This window comes from Thermobia domestica, chromosome 7, assembly GCF_964235325.1.
Source record: "Thermobia domestica chromosome 7, izTheDome1.hap1.1, whole genome shotgun sequence".
In the NCBI taxonomy this organism is placed as follows: Eukaryota; Metazoa; Arthropoda; class Insecta; order Zygentoma; family Lepismatidae; genus Thermobia; species Thermobia domestica.
The window spans coordinates 225,560,516-225,584,785 of NC_137460.1; the positions used below are offsets into that span (position 1 = coordinate 225,560,516).

Here is a 24,270-nt window from a genome sequence, read left to right on the forward strand (position 1 = left end):
AAGCATCATACACTTCATGAAAAAAAAATCATATAATACTGATATGTAAGAAAATATTGGTATTGTTTGTTTTCTGTATACAAAGAACCATTTAGGTTTTTTATCTCATATTCTGGTAATAATCGAAAAAAAAGAAAAGAGCTTCATGTGATAAACGGACGAAAGAAAATTTGTCAACGCGATGCGAATGACGCTCTTTGCAACCTAATTCACGTTTTTCGTACAAAAACTCTATTCCTACCTGCAAAAAGAAAAGATTTCTGTTACCCGTCAATGGTTGAGATTTTGCCCTGCGGCTGAACAACACGGCTTGCTGACTGACTGCAGGTGCACGAAGGAAAAGAAAACTGTTGGATTCCTCTCCCCGCCCACTTCAATTGTGGATATCCTGGACACATTTAAACTGAGCGGTACGATCTTTCAGTTCTTCCCAGTAGAGGTACCAGCAGTGATTGCTAAATGAAAAAGTGAGCATCTGGTGGCGAAAAGGCGAAGTGCTCGGACAAGGGGGTGGGCACAGTAACCTTAAATGCGAACTTGACAGTTTATTGAATGCTATGGTCTTGTTTTTGGAATACCGAAGAAGCTAATTAGGTTAATATTAAGATATGTTTAAATGAATCTCAAAGTAAAGTCAGAGTAGGAAAATTCTTCTGAACGAGCTTTCCCATCGAGAATGGCCTGAAACAAGGAGACATATTGTCATCAGTAACTTTGTCCTGAAGTACGCTATAGGAAATTCAAAGATAGCAACCAGGGCCTAGAGCTGAATGGTATGCATTAGATTATGACGTATGATAATGATATAAGTTTAATAATACTTTAATAAAGTGGATAAAATTCATTTCAATTGTCTAGGATCAATATTAACAGACGAAAACCATATTCATGAAGAAATTAAATGTCGACTAAAAGCAGGGAATTCGTGTTATTATTCAGATGAAAATCTCTTGTCGTCGCGAATTTTGTCGAGGAATTTGAAGTTTAAAATATATAAAACGATAATCATGCCTGTTGTTCTGTATGGTTGCGAAACATGGCCGCTTACTGTGAGCGAAGAACGTAGACGGAAAGTATTTTAAAAGAAGATCCTGAGGTGAATATTTGGACCCAAGAGGAAGGGGAATGGCGGAAATTTCATAACGAGGAGCTGCATAATTTATATCGTTTACCAAAAATTGTTAGGGTCATCAAATCTAGGAGGCTCAGGTGGGTAGATCATGTAGCCAGAATTTAAGAAAGGAGGAACGTTTTCAAAGTGTTAGCTGGGAGTCCAATCGGAAAACGACCATTAGGAAGGCCCCTAGGTGCAGATAACATATTAAGATGGACCTCACAGAAATTGGAATACAAAGTAGAAAGTGGATCCAGTTGACTAAGGAAGAAGTCAATACAGAACTTTTGTGAACGCGGAATTAAACTTCCTGGTTCCATAGACCATATGATAAGTTAGTCAATTATGGTCTTGTTTTATGTCTGGGTTAATTTTTTTTTTTTTTTTTTTTTTTTGTCTGATACAGATTTGATTTTTGATGTGTTTGAATATGTTGAGTTTTGATTTGATAAATTTGCATTGAAGGTATGGCGCGTTAAATAGACAAGAGAACTTTTGGTCATTTTGGACATCTTTAAGATCTCTATCTGAAGCTCTTTTCACAGTTTAAAAGATCCGTGTTCAGATATCTCTGTATAAAAAGGCTGGATAAAAGGTCATGTCAACACTGTTATACTGATACACAGAACACCTGTTACATTTCTTTAATGCCATCACCTATCTATTTTTTCTCCACTACCCCTGCCTTTACTAAATATTTTGGTCTTATCGGCAGACGCAACTACCCATTCTGAATAATCTCTCTCCTATTTCCAGATCTCTCTCTCTTCCTATATTATCCTTCCCTGAAAGGGTGCCGATTTCTCTATAAATTTGGGGAACCCATTCAGAAAGCATATATGAGAATTTTAAAACAAATTGCATTCAAATTATGCCAAATGTTGTAAATTTACAAATACAGTAAGGGGGCCCACATGAGCTTTGGGTGCCCGGGCCCCCCAAAGTTCCTGAGTTCCCCATGTGTTTTTATGAATATATACTTTTATATGTATTTTTATTGTTGTATGTAGTGTTATAAATATATTTTTATGAATGAGCCCCCGAAAAGTTACAGAGAAATCGGCGCCCATGGGCGGTGGGCTTTTTGGATCTGAGTTCTGGCTAACTACCTCAGGTCTATTTTCTTCTTTTTTTTCTTTATTATCCATTACTGAAAGAAATAAGATTTATTAGTATATGATTTACAAATCACACAACGAAATACATAACATACATGCATAAAACACAACATTGACAAAATCCTATCCTATCTGTATCACATTAGTGATAGATTACTCCTTATGGAGTTGAGTTGATTTTAGTTTAGCGTCCCTTTCAGCAGCGAGGCTATATGAGATGTGGACCTACTGATTAACGTGGAATCCGAACCACATGAGCTCCCGCCGGGAATCGAACCCGGGTCTCCCACGCCAAAGGCGGGTACGCTAACCGCTTAGCCACGGAGGAGCTCCAGATTACTCCTTATGGAGTCGCTGTGGAAAGCAAAAGTAAAACATTTCAGTTTAACGTCCCACGCTTATGCACTTTCGGCTAACGAAAAAAGATTAAAGATGAAGACAGATGATTAAAGAAAGTTTAGGATTTAGGATTTAGATTTCTTGGTCTTTCGGCATCTAAGGCCATTGAGCTCGTCACGCTTGAGGAATGACGTCCCTCGGCGAGCACAATATCCAGGGAAAGGGAAGGAAGAAAGGATTGGGGAAGGAAGGAATCGGCCTGGAACCTGTAAGTTGGGTACCACCCCGGCATTTGCCTGGTGAGAATGAGGAAAACCCAGGAAAACCTCATTCAGGGTAGTTGGCCTGAAAAAGCTTGTTACACATTTTCGACCGAGTGCTTCCACCGAGAATCGAACCCTGGACATTAAAACAAGTGAATGATGAAGGAAGAATTGGTGGAATAGAAATGTGGGAGGAAACAGAGACCCTCGAAAAAATACTTGGATAGGATGGTGTCCATCACAAACTTACTTGACAAGGGATCGAACCAATGATACCACACACGTGAAGTAAGCACTTTACCACTCAGCCACCTTGCCCCTAAGAAGTGAAAAGAAAGAGTAGTGAGGCAATTACATTAAGATGTCCGTATAACGAAATCCCTTAAGGTCAGAGATTTTTCATTTAAAATAATTAAATACATATTTCATATTCTTTTGTAAATATTTTATTTAATTATTGATACAGATTTTTGCGCGCATCCCGGCGAAATTAAAATACCGCTAATTTTACAGTAATTATGTGATATCTTCAAATAGATAAAAGATAATTGAAATATGGAACAAGAGCGCCCTAGACAATATTATTTTGCGTGAGGCACCGTTATCACAAGTCACTTAGTGGCTTTCCGTTTTCAGCTGTTTAGAAACGCGAAAATAAATGCCGATTTTCAAAATGGCTCGAAATCGAAAGCAGATAAATAAGTCGTGATAACGGTTTCTCATGTAAAATAATATGGTCTAGGGCGCTCTTGTTCCACATTTTAATTATCTTTTATGTATTTGAAGATATCACATAATTACTGTAAAATTAGCAGTATTTTAATTTCGCCGGGATGAAGACTCGGAAGGGTGATGACCCTCGTTGAGCACACTTTCCGGGGAATGAGTGTGAATTTCGGAAGAAAGGAAGAATGGAATGGGAAAAGTAGCGGCTTGGGACCTGTATAATAGATACCATCCCGGTATTTGCATGGTGTGTGAATAAAGAAACCCCAGCAAATCCTCATTTGGGATGATTGTCCTGAAAAAGTTGTTGCACTTTTTTAAACAGATCGTGGGATGTTAAACTAAAATATTTTTATTTCTAAGTTGTCCACGTCCCACTTACCCAGGTTTGACTTTATATATTATATGCTGAATTTCATGACGTAAACTATTTAAGAATTTCTATCATTTCTTATAATTTTCAAAAGGCAAAATGTTAAACAAATACTGTATAAATCTGATTAAATGGCGGACAATTGAAAAACAGTTGAAATGCTTGTCGAACAAGAAAAATGATAAAAAGCAGGACATGTCCGATAGATGGCGTCTCTAGGCAAACCTAATCTCCATGAAGTAGAAGAATTTAAAAATTTCTGATTTCGTTAGTAAAGATGCACAGGAGCGTCATTTCAGATTTTGCTTGGGGGGGCAAGACACCTTGATATAAGTAAAAATTCGCATTTTTCTCTGATTTACTAATATTCTATTGATAAAATCTATATACATCTCACTCAAGGGGGAACAAATGCCCCTCCCTCCCTCCCTAAATGACGCCCCTGAAGATGCACTTCAGTCGTTGTCTACTATCGAGCTGTAGAATATTTTAAATTGAGTTTGTGAAAATATTTTTTTTTTCTTTTTTCTGTTTCGTTGCCTTGCCCTAGGGCAAAGTATTTTCGTACGGCGGCACGCTGTCTTCATCTGACAGTGCAAATGCATTATTGGGGAGCAATAAGGCTGGATTACCTTTTATTTTCCGTGGTGCTACAGGAAGTGAACTTCATTTAAAAAAAAGAAAGAAAAAGAAAAATGAAATAACCAAATTGAATAGAATTTTCTGTCTTTCTTTCTCCAGTCTGTCAATCGGGTATTCGTATCAATATGAATCGACTACATTGCATGTGAGATGTTATCGTATATATGGATGGTCGTCTTTACATAGCCGGAGTATTTTCTGCGTGTTACGATCAATAAAGACACCCCCTCCTCCCCTTGGCCCGCCCCTATTCAATTCCCTAGCGGTCGTTCTCCTAACCCTCCGACCTTGTCGCTTTTCTTGCCATCCAAATATCATGTGACGTGAAACGTACAACTTGGCAACTGCGCACATCATTTTCAAGAGCTTGGATAGAGGCCTTGGTAGTTCGCAGTCTTTACCAATAGGTGGCAGCTGTTGCGAACGATTCGCGTCTAAGTAGTGAGACTTTTGTACAAAAAACAATATACTTTTGACAACACAGTTTTTTATATATATGTATGGTAGTACATCGTGTACTATTCTCATATGATATTTTTGCATTGTGTGTTTGCTTTAAAGTGTAGTTATGTGTTACTCGGTGTATATAAAAGTTCGTAACAGGATCAAAAGTGTGATGTAAAACAAACGAGTGGTGAGTTTTTTTATGTATTATTTTACGAATTATTTATGTTCACAGTAACACATTTTTGGCCTTGATTGTGGTACAAGTATGCCCTTGTATACATATTGGTATGTGAAAGATGCATAAAGTGCATACAGAAAATGCCTTTCTGTCTACAAGCTATTGCAGTGTGGTGTTTGAAATACAAGTATTCACGATTGTTATAAACATGTGTTTTGGTGAAAAGTGATATTGTTACCTATCAACCCACTATGTCAACAACATGGTTATTCCAAGTTGTAACAGTGTTAAATTCAGAATTATACCCAGTTTGCAATGATTTCATAGCAGAATAATCCTTCCTGTGATCGTATCCAACGTGCTAAACGTGTTTACCTCAAATAACACAGTTTAAAGAGGCTATGTCCAAAAGTGGGTCCCTTTAATATTACGATTTCCAAGTTAATACAATTAGAATTATTACTATTTGTGAATTTTCGTTTGTAAAACCGTATTTGCATGGAATTTTGTTCTGCAAGAAAGGCTGTTTGTATGCGGTATACCTTGACATTGCTTTTATTGAAAGTAAAATCGATACGATTTGGTGGAAGAGATTACAGTTTTTTATGCTCTGACTCTGTAAACTAAATCTTGTAATTACAATGTAACGACTTAGCTTCTGAACTATTTGTCTTGTGGTATAATACGCGTTAAGATTATAATTAAAAATAAGAATATACCATGTGATCCTTTTCAAGGGTGGTATTCTGTAAGTGCAAGGACCATTTCCAGGAGGCGTTGGCGTATTGATAAATTATGTGACCGACTTAGTTTCGAGAGCATGCTTTTTATTCTTGTGTTTTACCAGGGAAGGCTTGTGTTTGAGTAGGAACATGTGATATAGGTTTTTAAAAATTGATACAAAACTTTGAATATTCCGGTCGAGTCATGGATTCATTTTTAATTAATTGATGGTTTTGTGGGTGAAAAACTGGCATATTCGTTTTGTGTTTAGTCTCAATTTTCGGGCCAAATTCGACCAAGGACTATTTATCTTTTTATTTTAAGGGATACAACCACAGTCACTACTTCAAAATTCTGATTTTGGATGAATTTATCTTTTTGGTTGAGTTGGGGGTAGCTTTATGTTATTAGTGGGCAGTATATATACACAAAGTACATATTAGAATTGGCTGTTTGCCATTTCTTGTTCTAATAAGACAAACTCTCACTTTCTCTAAGATAAGGATTATATTATCACTAGCGCAGGATATAAGAGAGAAGCAGGGCAATCACCCAAACGTAAACAAGGTTATTACTCCCACCTGTAAAAATGTTTATTGGAACTTGCTTTTATACATTGTGTCACATTGGTGAGAGGTCATTCAGTCGGTTAGGCTGTGTTAGGTCAAATTACGTTGGTTTAATACAAATGACACTTACTGCAATTCACGCGATTATTATTCAGTGACAATTGCATTTTCATTATCCCACCCACTTTAGAATTAGATGTGTTTTAATACATTTTTTTTAAAGTTTATTTTAGTACTATTCAAACTTTTCTGACAAGTTTACAAAAAGGGAAAGAAAATTTTAACTCGTTCTCAGCTGATAGCTGGGTTGGTGTTTTCAAATCTATTGCAGTCTAATGTACGTTCTGTAAATCATAGTTTTAAATGAATGTTCTAAAAGCAGTGCTTTTCACAATGAGATGTGGAGTTCTCTGAAATACTTTTGCAAATTGAGTTAACCGTGTGAGCTTCATCTGATAGTTCATACTCTTCCTCGCATTTTTCTACACACACTTAATGTTAATTCATTCAGTGCTTATATGAATGATATCCGATATATAAAATCATTCTTTGTGGTGATATATACAAGTATGTAAACAATTTCCTGAGTGGAACCTGACACTTTCTTTTAATATACCCAATCAGGGCCGCATTTAGGATCACTGTTACTCAGAGCACGCCTAGATTTTGGCGCCTCCTATTCAATGAATTGGAGTTAACCTTTTCTTAAAATAAATATTTCTAATTTTCTTTAAATTCTAAATATAAACCTCAGTAGATGATTCTTTAAGTTATGGTATGATCTTAACTTATTTAATCATCTTGCAAAGGTACTCCCTGGTACTGTAATACTGGAAGGGTCTAGTACACAGGTCCCCCTTTATGAAACTAATGAAATCTATTTTACGTATTTTGGTTTGGTTCTTTTTCGTTCCTTATTCTTTTTTGTGTTCTTTTCTTTCAGTTTTTGGACTTTTTTTTATCGTTGAAATGTATTATTACCAAAACTAAGAAAGTAAACTTTAATCTTTGAACAGTCCACTATCATGTTTGTTTACTCAACCATACTAATCATATGTAGGTGTATTGTTTTATTCATTAAGTAATAATAATGTTTTAGTTAATTGTAATTTTAGATAAATAACGTTTCTTTCTTGTTATTTCTTTGATTTTACGTGCATAAATTTTATTTCAGTTTGCCTTTTTATTTTATTCGAAATTCGATTCAGTTTCATTTTCGTATTCAGAATCGATGTTGAATTGTTCATTGGCGGTAAACATATTATATGATTGTATTGTATGAATTTATTGAAGTACTTGTATGACAATATATTGCTTTACACTTCGTGTGTTCTGTGTTCATTTTATAGTTGCTTTTAGTGTTCTGTTTCTTGATTCATTTGTGTTTGGGTTTTCATTTTTTTTTTGTTTGTTTGTTTGTTTGGCATACGGTGTGGTTTTCTATGAAACTCATTTGTTCGCAATGGGTATATTGTTTTGCATTGTCTGATGTTATTCATGTTCCTGGTTACTTTTATTTTTTAAAGCAAGTTGGGTGATATACGACAAAATAAATTATTCGAAATTATTAATTAACCAAAATTCCATTTGCATTGAACGATTTCTTTTAATATTTATATTCTGAAATAATATACTTTTTGGAGGTTGTGAGGGGCTCCTGCCTCTCCCACTGTTATTTTATAATGTAGATTATTGGAAGAAATCCGTTTATGCAAGTGATATTTTGGTTAGTTAATAGTTTGAAATAGTTTACACTGTCGTAATTTACCTAAGGTGGACCTGGAGGGGGACCTGTCTTCTAAAACCTTGCCCAGTTATGCTACAGGTTAAAGACTCTGCCTTATCTTCTGTAAATATTAGAACTAATTCTTTTCTCTAATAAGTTTGACAATGATTTCTAAGAGAGATAAGTATTTGGTGCTGTGGAATATGTATAAATCTTAAATCCTGGTGAGTCTGGTCATTAAGGTTATATGTTTCATCTTTATGTAGCCCCTTATGACACTATGATCATGTTACAGTTCAATCAGATTCTCTCTTTAGTGTAGCACTGACCCTACCCCCCAGTTTCCATGAGAATCCTGCTTTATTCTCTTAGAGATAGGTTTATCTTTTGTGATTACGATATAGAATTCCATTACTTTCGAAAGTCTCGGATTGAGTCACTGGAAATTATTTTCAAACTGACAGATTTGATGACTTAGTAGTAAGAACGAGCATGCTGGATGACACTCAGTATCTTACCGAAATCGGTCTACGGCTCGGGAACAGGTGCTAGTGAGGTGTTGTAAACTCCTCGTTTATGCGTATACCCACCGTCGTTGATGCACCCCTCCGCTACCGCTCGGGCCCCACTCCTGCCCAGACACGGTTAGATAGCATTCGTGCTTTTTAGTGCCTACCTAGTACAAGTTGGTTTGTGTTTTACGCACTGCATTTTTTATGCCACACGGTATTTATACTCATGGCTATTACATCACAGTTATAAATAACGATCACTGCCAAGTAATTTGAGGGAGAAAGTAACTAATGCCCTATATGCCAGTCAGAATTGAAGTTTATTGGATGCAAATATGGAGAGAAACAACTCTTATTAACTGTTCTATCAGGGTTTGTTATGTCCGTATTGTAAAACTAAATATGACAACCCACTGTATGTGATAAAAGTATATATATAAAAACACAAACAGGTAACAGTTTCAACACACTGTGCCTTGTGGAGTGGAAGTCTGATGAAGATACAGTGTATTGAAACTATTACGTGTTTGTACTGCTTTATATTTATACCACATAGCATTGCTTAGTGTATTGTTGTATTAAGTCTTATTAATGCGCCATGATCGACACACGTTTTTGTTTCCTATTATACAATAAGTTTTCGACCTAATCTCATTAATAATCGTAGTTTCTTGTGCATCTGTTGATGGAATATTTCCGTTCTCTTGCTTCTTTTTCGTTCTTTCAATTACTTGATTATCACTCAAGTGCTTTTATCATATTTCCTCGTTATTTCAGCGAGTATGAATAAAGAACATTGAACTAAGTGGCTATGGTAATTTGTCATACTTTCATTTCTATTCGTTGCACCGGAAGCACTGATGATAATCAGAAGTAAGTTAAAATCCGGTTCAGTAACTTATTCTAAAGCTTTGCTGCTTCTCTCTTGTGTTTGCAAGTGCTCATGTCTGTTTGTTATACAAAACTTCCTTTTCTTTAGTTGGAATTATTATTTATTTATTATAATAATATGATTGAATAACCTGCAGAGATAGATTATATGTTCCTCGGAAGTTATTTTTGATTTAAGAAAAAGAAGGAAAAGACAGATTACTCTTTTATTTTTGCTTTTAACCCTTCGTACACAAAAGGAGGGTTAAAAAGTGACCGGAACTTTAATTATTTTCTTTCAGAACAATGTAATATTCTATTATAATTATTTTGTACTAAACATATAGGGTCAGTGAAGGTAATTATGAGACAGATTTCACAACTTTTCCACGTTACTCAGCTTACGCTAGTTTTAAAAGCAGTTTATGGTGCCAATAGAGTACCAATTTGCTGCCAAGAAATTTCCTGTCATCTCATAAGTTGATGAGTAAATGTCAAATCTGTGCTGTCTCATGATTTCCCTCCAAAAGGGTAATTATGAGACATCGGGTGGATAATTATGAGACACCTGTTGTTCCCAGCTTTCTGTATATGATATTGATATATGAAGGAGTCCAAATGTGGAAAAGAAGTCTTCATTATTTTGTGTTCATTACATAAAGATGTACAAATATTTGACTGAGTTACAAGAAAATTACTAAGAAAGAAAGTGGAAATATTATTCTAGCATTTTTGTGAGTTTACTATAATAGGCCTGTAGGCTAATAGGCTATATAAGATAGTTTCAGGTTACAAAATTGGCTTATGAAACAAATTTAGACCAAGTTTTAGGCTGTTCACTAAAAAGCAATGTAGGCTACTTCTATTTCTTTATGTTTTAGTATATTGATATGCAGCCCAGGCTATTTTCAACAAAATAATGTAGGTCTACAACTTTGTAAGTAACTAAGAAACAAGATCATAGGACTACCTAAACTACAGAATGCAACTTTTTAAAAACTTGACATACTAGGATACAGAGACAGATTCCAGCATGCGTCCCATCATTACCCTCTGTATAAGTAAAATGAGATACAACAACAAAACAATTTGTAACTCTTAAACAAAAGCCCAAGAGACGAATTCAACTTGACCTCTAATTGCTGACCTACCAGTCTTAGGCTTCCACCAACACCTGTTGGTTTCAAAATAATGATTAGTACTGCATGAGTAGGTGTAAAAGTTACTGATCGTATTTTGGATTAAAAAAAAAAAAAAAAAAAGTTTTTGAATGAGTTAAAAAAAAAGAAAGAAATTGGTGCATCCAAACTTTTGTAAACTGAAACTTAAAAATGTAGATAGAGCATTGCGAAGGACATTATTAAGTGCTTGTGCTCTTAATTTGTTGTTGAAGATCACTGAGGGGTGTCTCATAATTACCCTCCGTAGGCAGTGTCTCGAAATTACCCTCCGTAGGCAGTGTCTCGAAATTACCCTCACTGACCCTACTAAAACAACTAAAGATTACGAACTGAGCAAGTATTAAGTGTGCAACCATCGCTACTTCTTGGTCCGTGTTACTTTCAGATAACTAGTATGCCATGTTATTTGCTTTCAACACAAAGCAGAACCATGTAATTTCTAATTCAGTCGGTATTTTCACTGAAGAATGACTATTCTCGCTTGTCTCTGTAATACGAGTGTATTTTTATTGACAAACAATGCGTCTATATCCAATCAGAATGGAAATACTAAGGGAGAGATACATTATAGTCACTACAAAAAAAGTTACATTTAAATGTAATAATTTTTGAACGGTAAAAAATATGATTTGAAGCGTGGAAATTCACATTCAGATCAACAGGGCATTTGTTAATATTTGAAAGAAAAAGTTTAAAGAATTTTCGGGCCAGTTAAGAATGATGATGACACATATAGACAAAGATATAACCACGAAATAGACCAGCTGATCCAACAATGAAAACACAGTACACACAGAATCAGGTGGATAGGGCATGTAATCCGGATGAACGATACATAGAACATTTTTTTAAATCCTCTCTTGATGTATGAAATGTTAATAGTATTAGATACAGAATACAGAGCACAACTTTATCATAGGCGTGGTAAATCTAATAGCGATTCTATAACTCCGTTCCTCAAAACTTACAGATTTTCAGTTTCTTTTTTTTTTCTTTTCTTTTTCTTTAAAAAAAGAATTCGAAAATTTTACGGGACAGAATATTAGAACAACATAAGAGTTGTTTCTGTGTTAAGTACTCTTTCTTGTAATTTGTCGCCTACAGTTGTAATTTTATGATACATGAAATTGCAAGATGTTTGATTATATCTGCTAGTATTATTAGTAGGTTTTTTTTTTTTTTAAAGGAAACACCCGAGATGAATGATAATGTAATACAGTCCCAAATAATGTAAAATAAACTTTGTCATTATTGTTCAAAGTAGCTTGAAACTAAAGGCAAAATTAAATTTGGCGACCACAATGTCCTAGAGTGTAGTAAGTAATATGGGTTTAAATTAAAATCTGATCAGAAGGAAACACTTATTCTTTCTAAACTATGTTTCAGTTGTTTCGGTAAATAACAGTGCCTTCATCAGACACACACTTAATTAATGTATTTGATGAAGACTGTGGTATAGTACTAAAACAATAACACAGATTAGTAACAGTAAGTGTTTGTTTTGTCAGATTTTATTTAGGTTCTTATGTACTTCCAAAGCTAGAATGAACGATGTTCAGAGTCAATCATCATAATCCAATTAGGACACAAATAATGACTGGGAAATCTCTTGCTGTTAACTGAGAAGCTTCCATACGTGGCAGATTACTACTTAATTCCATAGCAATTTTTCAGTTTTAAAATTTGTGAGTTGTTGTAAATAAAGTACGGGATATTTTATGGTCCAATGCAATCTGACTTTCCTAGTCAGTTTAGAAAGCGTTCCCTTGTTTTCTTTCTGTTGTAGTCATTTCGCAAACACCCGTAATATATTTCCCATTTTTATTTCATTTTCCGTTATTGACAGGTTTCCGCTTAATACATCATAGAGCTTTTGAATATGTACAGAACAATAGTAAGATATCCAATGTAATAAGAGATACAATTTATGTTTAGAATAGAATATTACATTGGCGTTAAGCTTCACAAACAGTAGACTACGTCCAATTAAGATTCATATTCACACTCAAAGCAATCATCATAATCAGTCATACACTATACAGGGTGGCCCAAAAGTAGCTATACAGTACATCCCTGCATTGATCAAGGATAACATTCTAGTTTATAGGTTTATTTCCTTCGGCTGTTCCGAGCTTAAGTAAAAAGACACGAATAACAAATAATGAAGAAACTAAGTCAACCTGATGGATAATGAGAAATTATAGAAAAAGCAATGTTGACTGTATACCTACTTTTGGGCCACCCTGTATAATATACAAATAATGGTTAATATAATGACTAATAGTAAAATATCATCATAATTTAGATAATCATTATTTACGACATAGTTTATTTGCATTTATTGTATTACTTTTCGTAAATGTGGGTTCGCAATTAAACGGTTATGCAGATTCTTTCTTTTCTACGAACTTCTAGCAGCAACTGCTGTATGGAGGGTTTTAGTTTCTAAGCAGCTTTTTTTTTTTTTTTTTTTTTTTTTAATATATTCTTGACTTTGGATAAACTACTGAAGGACCCATATGTATGTAGTTTCGTGTAAATTAGCACTTGATAAATATATAAATTAAAAACTGTCATTTTCGTAAACTTAATAAATAGCAGTTTATTATCAGGTGTCCAACAATCGTTCTGAAAAGATTTGTTTTGAAACACTGTTTTTTTTTTACTGAATTAACTTATCTATCCACTTCTGTTGCATTATTGTTCAAGTTTTACACTTAAAAATCAATAAATATTTGAAAGTAAAATAAGAGACATTATAACAGATCTTCACAGTTGAACTATAATAATTAATTATATGGATAATGTTTTTCAACATACTTAAAGAGTCAAGTTATTGACATAACTGAATTTCTTAAGGCTCAGGTTAAGTGCAACAGAAAAAGAACACGAATCACTATTTTTCGTTTAAACTTCTTATTTAACCCTTTCACTACGGTACCACTGGGACCCACGATACATTCTTAGAGAATCTGTGGTAATTCTCCGTATGTTATTGCTATGAATCGATGTTCCACTGGTAAAGAGAAGCCTGCTAATTGTTTACAGAATTCTTATGAACATTATCAAATAGACAGTAGTGGAAGTGAACGTGGTGATAATGGAACAGGTGAAAGTGAAGAACAAGGTGCTAGTAGTAAAGCAGTAGTTGCATGTACTGTCATTTGGAAAAGGCTGCCGAAATGTAAAATATTTGAAATCATAAATACGAGCCAACTGTTTTTCTGACAATATACGTATTATAATTGAAAATACAAAATGATCATTCATTTCGCTACCATTGGGACATAGAGGTCCCACTTAAAAATATCAGTGGGTTACTTATGTCTCACCCTTTCCACGTCGAAAAACGAAACGGCGGAAAATGTTTTTGAAAAGAAGTTAAAGTAGCCACATATTAATGTTTCTCACTCCGAAAAAAAAAAAATGTAGTAAAATGGTTAAGCGGAGAACAGGATGTAATTATTGAAAAGATAAGGTATAGCTTCTCATATTTATATCTTTCTTTGACACTCGACATTTACAAATACGTATTATGCTTAGCATCATCTAATTCTAATCCTTGAACGAATTGTTAACGGAAAATTAAGTGAAACAATGTGCAAAATACACTACATTATAGAGACTAAATATTTTTGTGTTAATCAAGGTCGGAAAGCTTTTCATTTCTGTTTTGGCACTATTGCAGTTATACCTTGGTATATCTGAAAGTTCATAGGATCGTACAAGAGATCTTTCCAATTCGTTTATTTTTCTTCTATAATATTTAAAATGCTGTAGTAATCAATGAATAGCATTGCAGGCGAGTTTCCGGATTACGAAATAAGTTTGTTCTCAATTGACTTACAAAATCCGTGTTGTTAGTCTACTATGCACTTTAAATAAAGATTTTCCCTTATTTCTTTGTATTTTCTTATATTTCTTGTCCTAAAATAGAAATTAGTGAAATATTTTATTTTGTATATATTTTATTGGAATATATTAGTGAAATAGAAATTAATGAATACAGGAGTGCTTGATTTAAGTTTAAATTGCTTCTTTGATGGCCATTCCCAATAGAACAAAAGAGTTACAGAAGAAAATTACCGGCTTCTATTTCTGGCAGGACTGCTCAGTTGAAAAATTAACGGATTTTTCACGCCAGTCACCTTGAGGTGAGGTTTTCCGGTTTTTTTTCTCATTAACACCAGGCAGATGCCGGGATCATGCCTAACATACATATCCCGGGCCACTTCCTTCGGATAGTGTGCTTGCAGAATGTTCGTAGTTTGAGGGAAATTTCATACGTAAAATTGAGCAAAAAATGGGGGAGGAGGGATTTTTTTTCGTTAAAGGTGAAAATCCAAGGAAATTCTCGTGCTGACTGACTGACCAATATAAATCCTTAAATTTTTCTTTGTTCTTCAGAAATAAATCAATACAATAGCAATTTTGTGAGTGTGAATGTATCTGTCTGTCTCTTCAAAGTAATATAATATGTACCTATTATTGCCTGGGTGTATTTTTTGTAAAAAAAAAAAAAAAAACATTAAATGAACAAAACAAATGTGGTTGCAACTTCCTATAATATACTTAAATTAATCTTTTAACTTCTGTCATAGGTCTCGGACACTCAACAAATTAGAGAAATTCGATTACAAAAGAGAAAAATTTTGTATCAGTCAAGGGAAATTTTCTTAAGAAAACCTACTAAGGCTGGGGGCGTCATTTCTCATACATGACGGAATAAAGACATAAACGTTGGTCATCACCAGAAATATGTATAAATATACAAGAAGATATTTCATATCTATACTAAGCACGTTAAGTTCTATCTCCACACCAAGTTTGGTTAAGGATGAATTAGTTCTATAGATTTCGTACAATTTACCTTGCCCTTATGTTTGGTTTTTTTGAAAAGTCTGGTATTATTTAGTTTCTCCCAGTGATTACGGTTCGTTTTTTTTGCAATTGTGATGTAGTTATGAGTATAAATACAGTGTGGACATATGGCATAAAAACTACAGTGCATAAAACCCGAACCATCGTGTGGTAGGTGGACACTGCAAAGCACGGATGCTGTCTAAAAGAGTCGGGGCAGGAGCGCAGCAGGGGAGCCCGAGTGGCAGCGAGTGGTTACGTCCGTAGTGAGCAGGCTTCTGTTTATGAGAACCCTTCCGATTCTTAGGGCTCTGTTCGGTTCAGAAGTCTCAGTCCGATTATCAGCAGTACCCAGTATCTAATGTTCGAATTCCATGATAAGTTGTAAGTTCGTATCTCATGAAGACCTGATTCATAATAGAAGGACTTCACAATAATTAGGTCATAGCCTGGTGCTATGGTCTACGAAATTTGCTATTTTTAAATTCAAGTAGTTTGTCACTCTCGTAACATTATTGATCAATGCTTAAGATTTTATATCTGGCTGGGGTTCGAAGCCAGGACAAAGTCCGATAATATTGGAGCGTTTCACTAGCATTACAGTTGACAATATAACTAAAGTTACATATTTTACCGTATTTTAGGAATGATAATCCAAAATGTCTTACGGAAAGGAGTCAAAGGTTCGGTTTGTGATTGAATGTAAACTTCTGCTCTCATAAAAAAACAGACTAATCATGGACTCACATTAAAACAAGGAGAGAGAACGCATGGAGTCGAGAGGAGACGCTCTTGATTAGTGTTGTAAATATGTGCTAATAAATTCTGCCACGAAGATCCTGGAAATTTGCTCTAAAGTATCCACCACTTCAGTAAAAATCATACTAAAATTTCTTTGATTTCTCTCCCCCCACCTTGTAAATTAATTTATTTTTAATCTTCTATAACCATTTATATAAAAGTCCTGAATGTAATTATCAATCAAAAGTAGTTACACTCCACGTGCGTATAACGATAACAAATTTAGCAAGTTTGAGTCACGATAAATTAGAAAGAGAAAATGTATTTACTTTGCTCATACACTGCTCTGCTTTTGCGTTCAAAATGTTTATTGACATTAGGAAGTCGTGTTTAAAATCAAGATACTGTTTATAATTCCGTAAGGAGAGCATTTTTAAATTGCGTTTGTGGTTACGTAAATGAATGTCAGGTTAAGTATACATCCGTATCACATGTGCGTTGCAGTTTTATTAGTAAATTTTTCCATTATTTAGGATATGTATAATAAATTATAAAAATTGAACAGCTTCCTAAGACACTGGGTTGTCCAAGCAGACCTCAAGTATTGTTTCTGATTAGCGAGTGGGCTGGATAGTATTGGCCTTACACACAATCACGGTAAGCTGAATACTTAGGCAAGATCCTCTCAAACGTTTTTGTGTGTGTGTTTTTGAACTCAACTGAATTCCCACCTAAAGAAGGTATGGCATATACTAATATCGGTCCTTTATATATATATATATATATATATATATATATATATATATATATATATATATATATATATATATATATATATATATATATATATATTTATATTATTATTGCTGTATTGTTCAACAGAAGGAGTGTTATACAGCTTATGCTCTACCTGTGTTCGGAAAGCAATTTAAACCAATGATTTATTAAGCATGTATGTCTTAGTACGAAATTAATGTCCAGTGCAGTTCATTCCTTCCACTGGTGGCAATAATTAAATTAAATTGATGAAATATTACGGTCAGTGGCGTATGGAGGACTTCAGAGAGTAAACTTTCTCTTCTTTGAGCAAAATATTGGAAAAGAAAGCGTTTACTATATTAAGATATTTTTACTTAACAAAAATCACGCCTGTCCTGAAAGGATATGCAATTAAACGATGGCTGAAATTCTGGTACGCTACTGATTTCGGATGTCGTATTTAAAATAAAGAAAACTTGAACAGTTTAGCTTCCCAGGAACTACTAGGCACCTACTATCTGTTTTTTATGTCAATAGAAAAATATGTTAGAAGATAGTTTTTTTTTTTTTGCTTCTTTTTCGTAATTTACTAATGGTTTTCTGAACTGAAAATTGTAAGCAAAATGGCTCATAGTTCTATTCTCGGTAATGTATTGTGAAGTGAAATATAAACTAGATCCTACATATGTCCGAATGACAGATTTTGAATATACATTTTTAAAAATTATTCAGTCATATTATAGAATTATCGTATAGTAACATTTTGACCCTTTCTAGAGTTTTTCCCCTTCATGAAATCCTTTTCCGACATTGATTGATTTGGCTACTCGTTCTTTTCATCAAAACATTCAAAATGACTAACAATGTACGACCGAGCATATTTTAATTTTTATTATTATTATTATTATTTGTGCCATATCAATACTCGAACGATGATCCATTTGTTGCTCGAAAGCTTAGTGTTTCTTTGTGTGTGGCACTTTTAGTACGTACTAGTTTTCTTAAAAACCTAATGTAAATACTGATGATTTTGGTTTTTTGTATGCCCATGCTGGAATTCAGTTGTTCTGTGTATATACTAGTTATGCTGTGGTAGAAGAATAAAATCAATTTCGGAAGGCAGTACTTTGCGCCGAGTAAAACAAGTAGTTATGACATGATTCGAAAAGTATCATCCTTCAGAGGTATAAACTATGTAGAAGGCGAAAAGTTAGTTGAAGAAGCACTCAATCTTGAAAACTATGAGGCGTAACCCTGGAGAGCTAAGAAATTATTGTAAGTGCTCAATGGGTTAGTGCAAGTTATATAGTGTGCGTATATATATATTAATGCAGGACACCACTAAGCTGACGTCAACTTTCCTGACCGGAGATTGATTGTAGGTACTTTCCTGTCTGTGCTCTGACGAGGAGAGCAGATCATCCGCAGCCACAATGTTGGGGAAAACTTCGATTTCCTTGCTTGTTCGGTGAGTTTTAGTAACCAGCAGTGAGTTTTCGATGGCTGATTTGGGCACCTTATTTTACGTACTAGGTTGTCTTCCAGTCCGCGCTGACCAATAGCCTTGTGCAATTTTAAAGTAATCCGCGCATTATACTGTAGAACAGTGGTTTCTAACGTCCTTTGGCTGACAACACATTTCTCTGAATATTCATGACATTCCGACGGCTTACTTGATTTCTTTATTAATATATATATATATATATATATATATATATATATATATATATATATATATATATATATATATATATAGTTAAAGTAGTGTAAGACTATATAAGGTTTTTTTTTTTTTTAATGAAGTAGTACCTCTTCGTGGTATTGAGCACCTGTTGCTCTACTGAAGGCGTTGACTGGTATAGTCTGTCACAAACTTGATTGTAACTACAGCTCCCGCCAAGTGAACTTTGTGGTGGACAAACACCGTGCTCGTGGGTTTTCTCGGGGTTCTCCCGTTTCCTCCCACTTTCTTCATTCCACCATTTCACTCATCTCTCATCATCACCGTCTCCTTTAGCCTAACCGGCATAACCGTGGGACGTAAAACTCAAAGATTTCATTTCATTTCATTTTTGATTGTAACTAATTGTACGGCTCGTGAGGAGACAACGGTAAGCGCGAATTTCCGATGAAATTGAGGTATTAAGTTGAGTTGAGTGAGTTGAGATCGAACCACAGAACAGTATGTTGGTAGTTTGTTTCGGGATTGTTAAACTTTCTTCTTCAGTTTACTCGAAAGCTTTAGTGATCGTAAGAAGTTGTGAAGCTTGACCTATATCTATCAATTTGAGCACCCAGTAGAACGCTAGGGTGTATCCCGGTCGTCAAAACCCCATTCATGAAATTTTGTCAGTGTCATCTCTCGTACAGTGTTGTTATATTTCCACTACGGTTCGTTTTGTTTACTTTTGTTGTTGTTTTATATTTTTGGTAGTATTATTGTTACTATTTAATTCTAATAATTATTAATGTTACAGTTCTTCAAGTTCGCTTTTTTGTCGCTCATTTATCGTGTTTTCTAAGTTTCGCAACATTGTTGGTGTACTTACGCTGTTTCACATTTTCTCAAATGTGCGTTCGGAAGGGAGCTCCACGAATCGTACCGAATTCTTCCGATGCATCATACGTAATTCAAAGCTGTTCTTTGATTGGGGCTTCACGAGTCGTCGTAGTTACTATAAAAAAAGGCCGGTTATACTATTGTCTTCCCCGTGCCACCCAATTAGTAAAATGTTTTATGATTTTTAAATTCTAAAATTTTGCGACACATTGGGGACCACTGCTATAGAATATTGGTTAGTAGTGAAGGTGTTGCTTGTTAATAGTAAGGAACAATAATCTCGGGCGGCGTACGCTTCCTTGTTACTTAGAACGAAGATTTCGACACGTTCCAGTAAGCAGTATCATTTTAGATTCAACTGGAGGAGGGGGGAATAAGATGCTTCACTCATATAAGGATTTTACATTTTTTTTAAATATTGCTTGGGGAGGGGGATAAGATGCTTTACCTATTTAAGGATTTTACATTTTTTGAAGTATATTACTGTATAGATACACATTATTTGCATTATATGTTTTTTTTTTTTTTTCAAATTCACCGGGGGATAGACACCTCATACTCTCTGATTCAAGTATCCTCAACATCTTTCATTGCCGCCTGTAATAAATAATTCTCTGTATGTTGTGGAACTTCTCGTGGATACAGTGAAACATGGTAGATTTGGTAAACTCTGAATAATAATAATATGGTACATATTCCCAGAGACGTACATAAAGGGTGGATCCTGGGGGTCCGTACTCCCCCCAAATCTTGATTTTTCTGTCAATTTAGTTTAGGGATGATTTTACAAGTTTAATGTAATTTATCCTCATATTAAATTTGGACCCTTCCCGAAATAAGTTCCTCGATACGTGCCTGCGTATCTCTATTAACCAGGTTTCATAGATTCAGTTGTCAGCGGCAGAGGTGGCGTGGGTGAATGAAAACTTGACCCATGACCCACCACCTGTGACTCACTCTGACCCATCACCTACCAAAACCCGTCGTCATCAACTTTAACCCACTATCCACGCCTCTCTCCACTGACTAAAGATTTTACATTTGTAATAAAACAAAGCTGTGAAATTATCACTGATCGGAATTTGAATTTCTACGGTCAATCTCTCAACCACAGCTCTTGTTACAATACCGACGGATCTGACCTTTACGATATAAAATGGTAAAGTGTTTCTCATGGGCCATATTACGATCAATTTCAATTTATCATATACTAGCATCAATTACCCGGTTCGCTGGATTAAATTAAGAAAAAATAGTAATACACCGTATGTTCCATTAGTCAGTCACTTTTTACTTTTACTAAAGCGCTCCTTGATATATATCCTTCCCATTATCCGCTTTGCCGATTATACACATACTAACATTATAAGAAATACCGGGCGAATTCGTTATAAAAATTATATTCCTACAACAACATATTTATAGACATGCGACAATAATTTTGGACCTGAGTGTACCTTTAGCGCTGAAGAGAAATGTTAATTGTCAATCAATCAACCTTATTTCAAAGGCAGTATTTCCAATTCTGAAATGGTTTGCGGTTGTTAAGTGCAGATCAACATCTTTCAAATGAAAAAAAAAAAAAAAAAAAGAAGTATTAATGATGAAATTATATGTTTTCGTGACTCATTCATGTTGCGTTGAACCACGCAATACGAACATTCACGTGACTGACCAATTTAAGTTTTTTGATATTTCGGAAATGACTGAATCGTAATTCAGTTATTGATAAAGGATGAGGAAGAATAAAAATAACTTAGTAATTTATTATTGAGTATACACACACCGGTAATTGACGTCTTATATGGTATTACAGTCTTCATTTCTCAATTATATATGTTTTAACGCTTTGTTATGATGTAATTTGTTTCAAGTGGTAATTAATTTTATAATACTTATTAGTTTAATCAGTCATGTGTAGTACGAGAACCGTTGTTGCAGTGCAATTTATTCTTTACACAGAGGAACAATGGAAGTATAGTGAATGAATTAAGTTGTCATTCAGGAATTTTTACTCATTCTTACCAGGAGGATGACCTTCCGTTCCAGTACTACATAATTCTTAAAGTCTTTTGAGTTTTAACTTCCTGTCCACGAAACGGTATGATTGACCATATGGCGCACGTTCAACTGGATAATCAGGATGTACTATGTATAAGCAGCAAGTTGTACAAGTAACGCCAATTCAGTCTTCAGTGGGGAATGGTATAGTCGACGAAGAACATTGAAACATATGATTAGCCAATCAAGATGACCAAAACAATTCCCAGATACCTGCAAAATAGCCACTATGTCATATATTCGTATAATTTCCATGCAGTCGGCATATAACGACAGAGTACATGTATGAAGAGAAGGATTTCCCCTCAACCTCTTGGCAAACTGTTGTGCTTTCCCTTCGGTAATGAGAGGATAAGGATTGGTAAGGCACAACTGTGCCGTATATATAGGATGCTTCAAAACATACCGACAACTTTTAGGAGATGATTCCTGCCACCAAGATTATAATAATAAAAAAGTTCATATGGGCCTACGGGAAAAGTACTTTGTTTCACAGGTAGAGCTTCCCAAAAGCCTTGAAAAGTTACATTGCAACACGCGTTATGTCGAGCGCGAGAAACCGTGGAGTGGTGGTCCATATCAGCGTAAACAGAGTCACACATATACCATCCGAAAATGCATATTTCAGCAAGTGAAAATGTGTCTGTAAGGGATTTATTATAGGGCATATTTGTCAGACATTCTCCGAATAAAACTCCGCATTCAATGTAGCTTTCCCATGCTTTAGGGCAGCCCTAATGGAGCAGCAAAGCAGTTTATCCCTAGATCCATATGAACTTATCATCTTGATATCAGGAATCACCTCCCAAACGTTGTCAGTGTTGTTCTGAAACACTCTTATATATATATATATATATATATATATATATATATATATATATATATATATATATATATATATATATATATATATATAAGGGTCATAACAGAAGTGAAAACGTTTTCCCCCGGAAATGGGAATGAAGGAGGAAATTCTGAAATATTTAGTATATATGTAAACATTACATGAAGGGAGTTGGATGAATTACAATAACCAGAACCATACACTTCGAAATCTTCACAGTAGTCTTCCAAAGTATTCATCACACCTGCGAACGTGTTGGAGGACTTCGAATATCTGTGGCCTTACTATGAGCGATTGTTGTGATTTAACGGCTCACTGTTCTGACATTGTCTTCACCTGTTCAAAAACGTGTTCCACGCAATTGTTCCTTCATTTTTGGTATGAGGCCGAAATCGCAAAGTGATAAATCTGTCGAATATAGTGAATGCTCGAGTACTTTCCATCTCCATCGGGCGAGAAGATTCTGCATACACTCTGCAATATGGGCTGCCACGTTGTCACGAAGGATGAATGTATCGTGCAGACGTTCAGGGCGTTTCTTCCGAACCGCCTGACGTAGGAGTCAGATAGAATGGCCATTAATTTGATAGGGGAAGGGATTTCGATGACATGCCTGCATTGTGAGCCTGGATCACATCTTTCCGCTGATTTGCTTTTCAGATCTGCCATCATAATATACCATTTCGTTCTTCATCTTATTAGTCATTTTTAAAAAGTCAGTCACAATGACAGTATATGTCCTACGCAATCTATACCTCTCGTTTGCTTTTGACCAAATTTGGCATAAAGGCATATTTTAGCTTCATTTGGAATGGTTTCCCATGCAAACCTTTGGCCCACAAATAACGGGCCATCAAATTACAGGGTTGCTCTTAGTTAAATTTTCGCAGTTAAAAAAAGTGTAGTATTTGCTATTTAGAACAAGAATTAGAAGGGGAGATAACTTGCTAGAAAAGTGGAGTTCATAATTATCACGAACAAATCATTTATATTATAACTAACACACACTAGCATGTAGTCAGATAAAATGACAGAAAAGCTTATCACTATTACAATGCAGTCCATTAATCGTGTACAAGGTGCAATATGGTACTAAGTGAACATTTATGCATATGGTAAATAAATAAATAAAATGATACACAAACAAGGGCACAGATCTTTTATTATCTCTTTATTTGGAAAGTACGAATTGCTCACTAAGATTATTTTGAATACTAATTGAGAATTACTTGTTGAAGGACTTTACAGAAAACAAATTTCAAATGTCTTCTCCCGTTTTCCTGAAAAATACTGTATGTTGTTTTAAGAGCATATCTTGGAACAAAGGAAAGAAAGAAAAGTAACACGCTTTATGCGCAGCAAAATTGATTCAGGTTTTGGTTTAATTTCTGCTATATTATAATATTAACATTATATGTAAATATGGTGTTAAGTGTGTTTCTTGAAATCTCCAACCATTTGTGAAACAAAACTAGTTTCCTCTCAACCTCCTACGCAAAAGACACGTCTTACAAATCATATGTAACGTAAATCAGAAAAGAATAGAATATTTGAAAAAAAATTCTTGCTTTTACTCTGTTAATATCTTTTTTTTTTTTTTTCATAAATTACTCCCTAGTTTTCGCTCCATGAAAGGTAACCGGACAAAGCTATATTTTGGGGAC

The 24,270-nt window shown here is 34.7% G+C and overlaps 1 protein-coding gene across 7 annotated transcripts in view; it reads left to right on the top strand.

Annotated features, from left to right (window-relative positions):
• The first annotated feature begins 4,961 nt into the window (after positions 1 to 4,961).
• Lar (tyrosine-protein phosphatase Lar) overlaps positions 4,962 to 24,270 on the top strand; it is a 1,526,023-nt gene continuing 1,506,714 nt past the window's right edge. For 5 of the 7 annotated variants that reach the window (XM_081765888.1, XM_081765893.1, XM_081765890.1 and 2 more), the window contains exon 1: positions 4,962 to 5,209. The gene's annotated coding sequence lies outside the window, so the exon portion shown is untranslated. The remainder of the gene's footprint in view (positions 5,210 to 24,270) is intronic. The other 2 variants (XM_081765894.1, XM_081765892.1) reach the window with 1 other exon arrangement.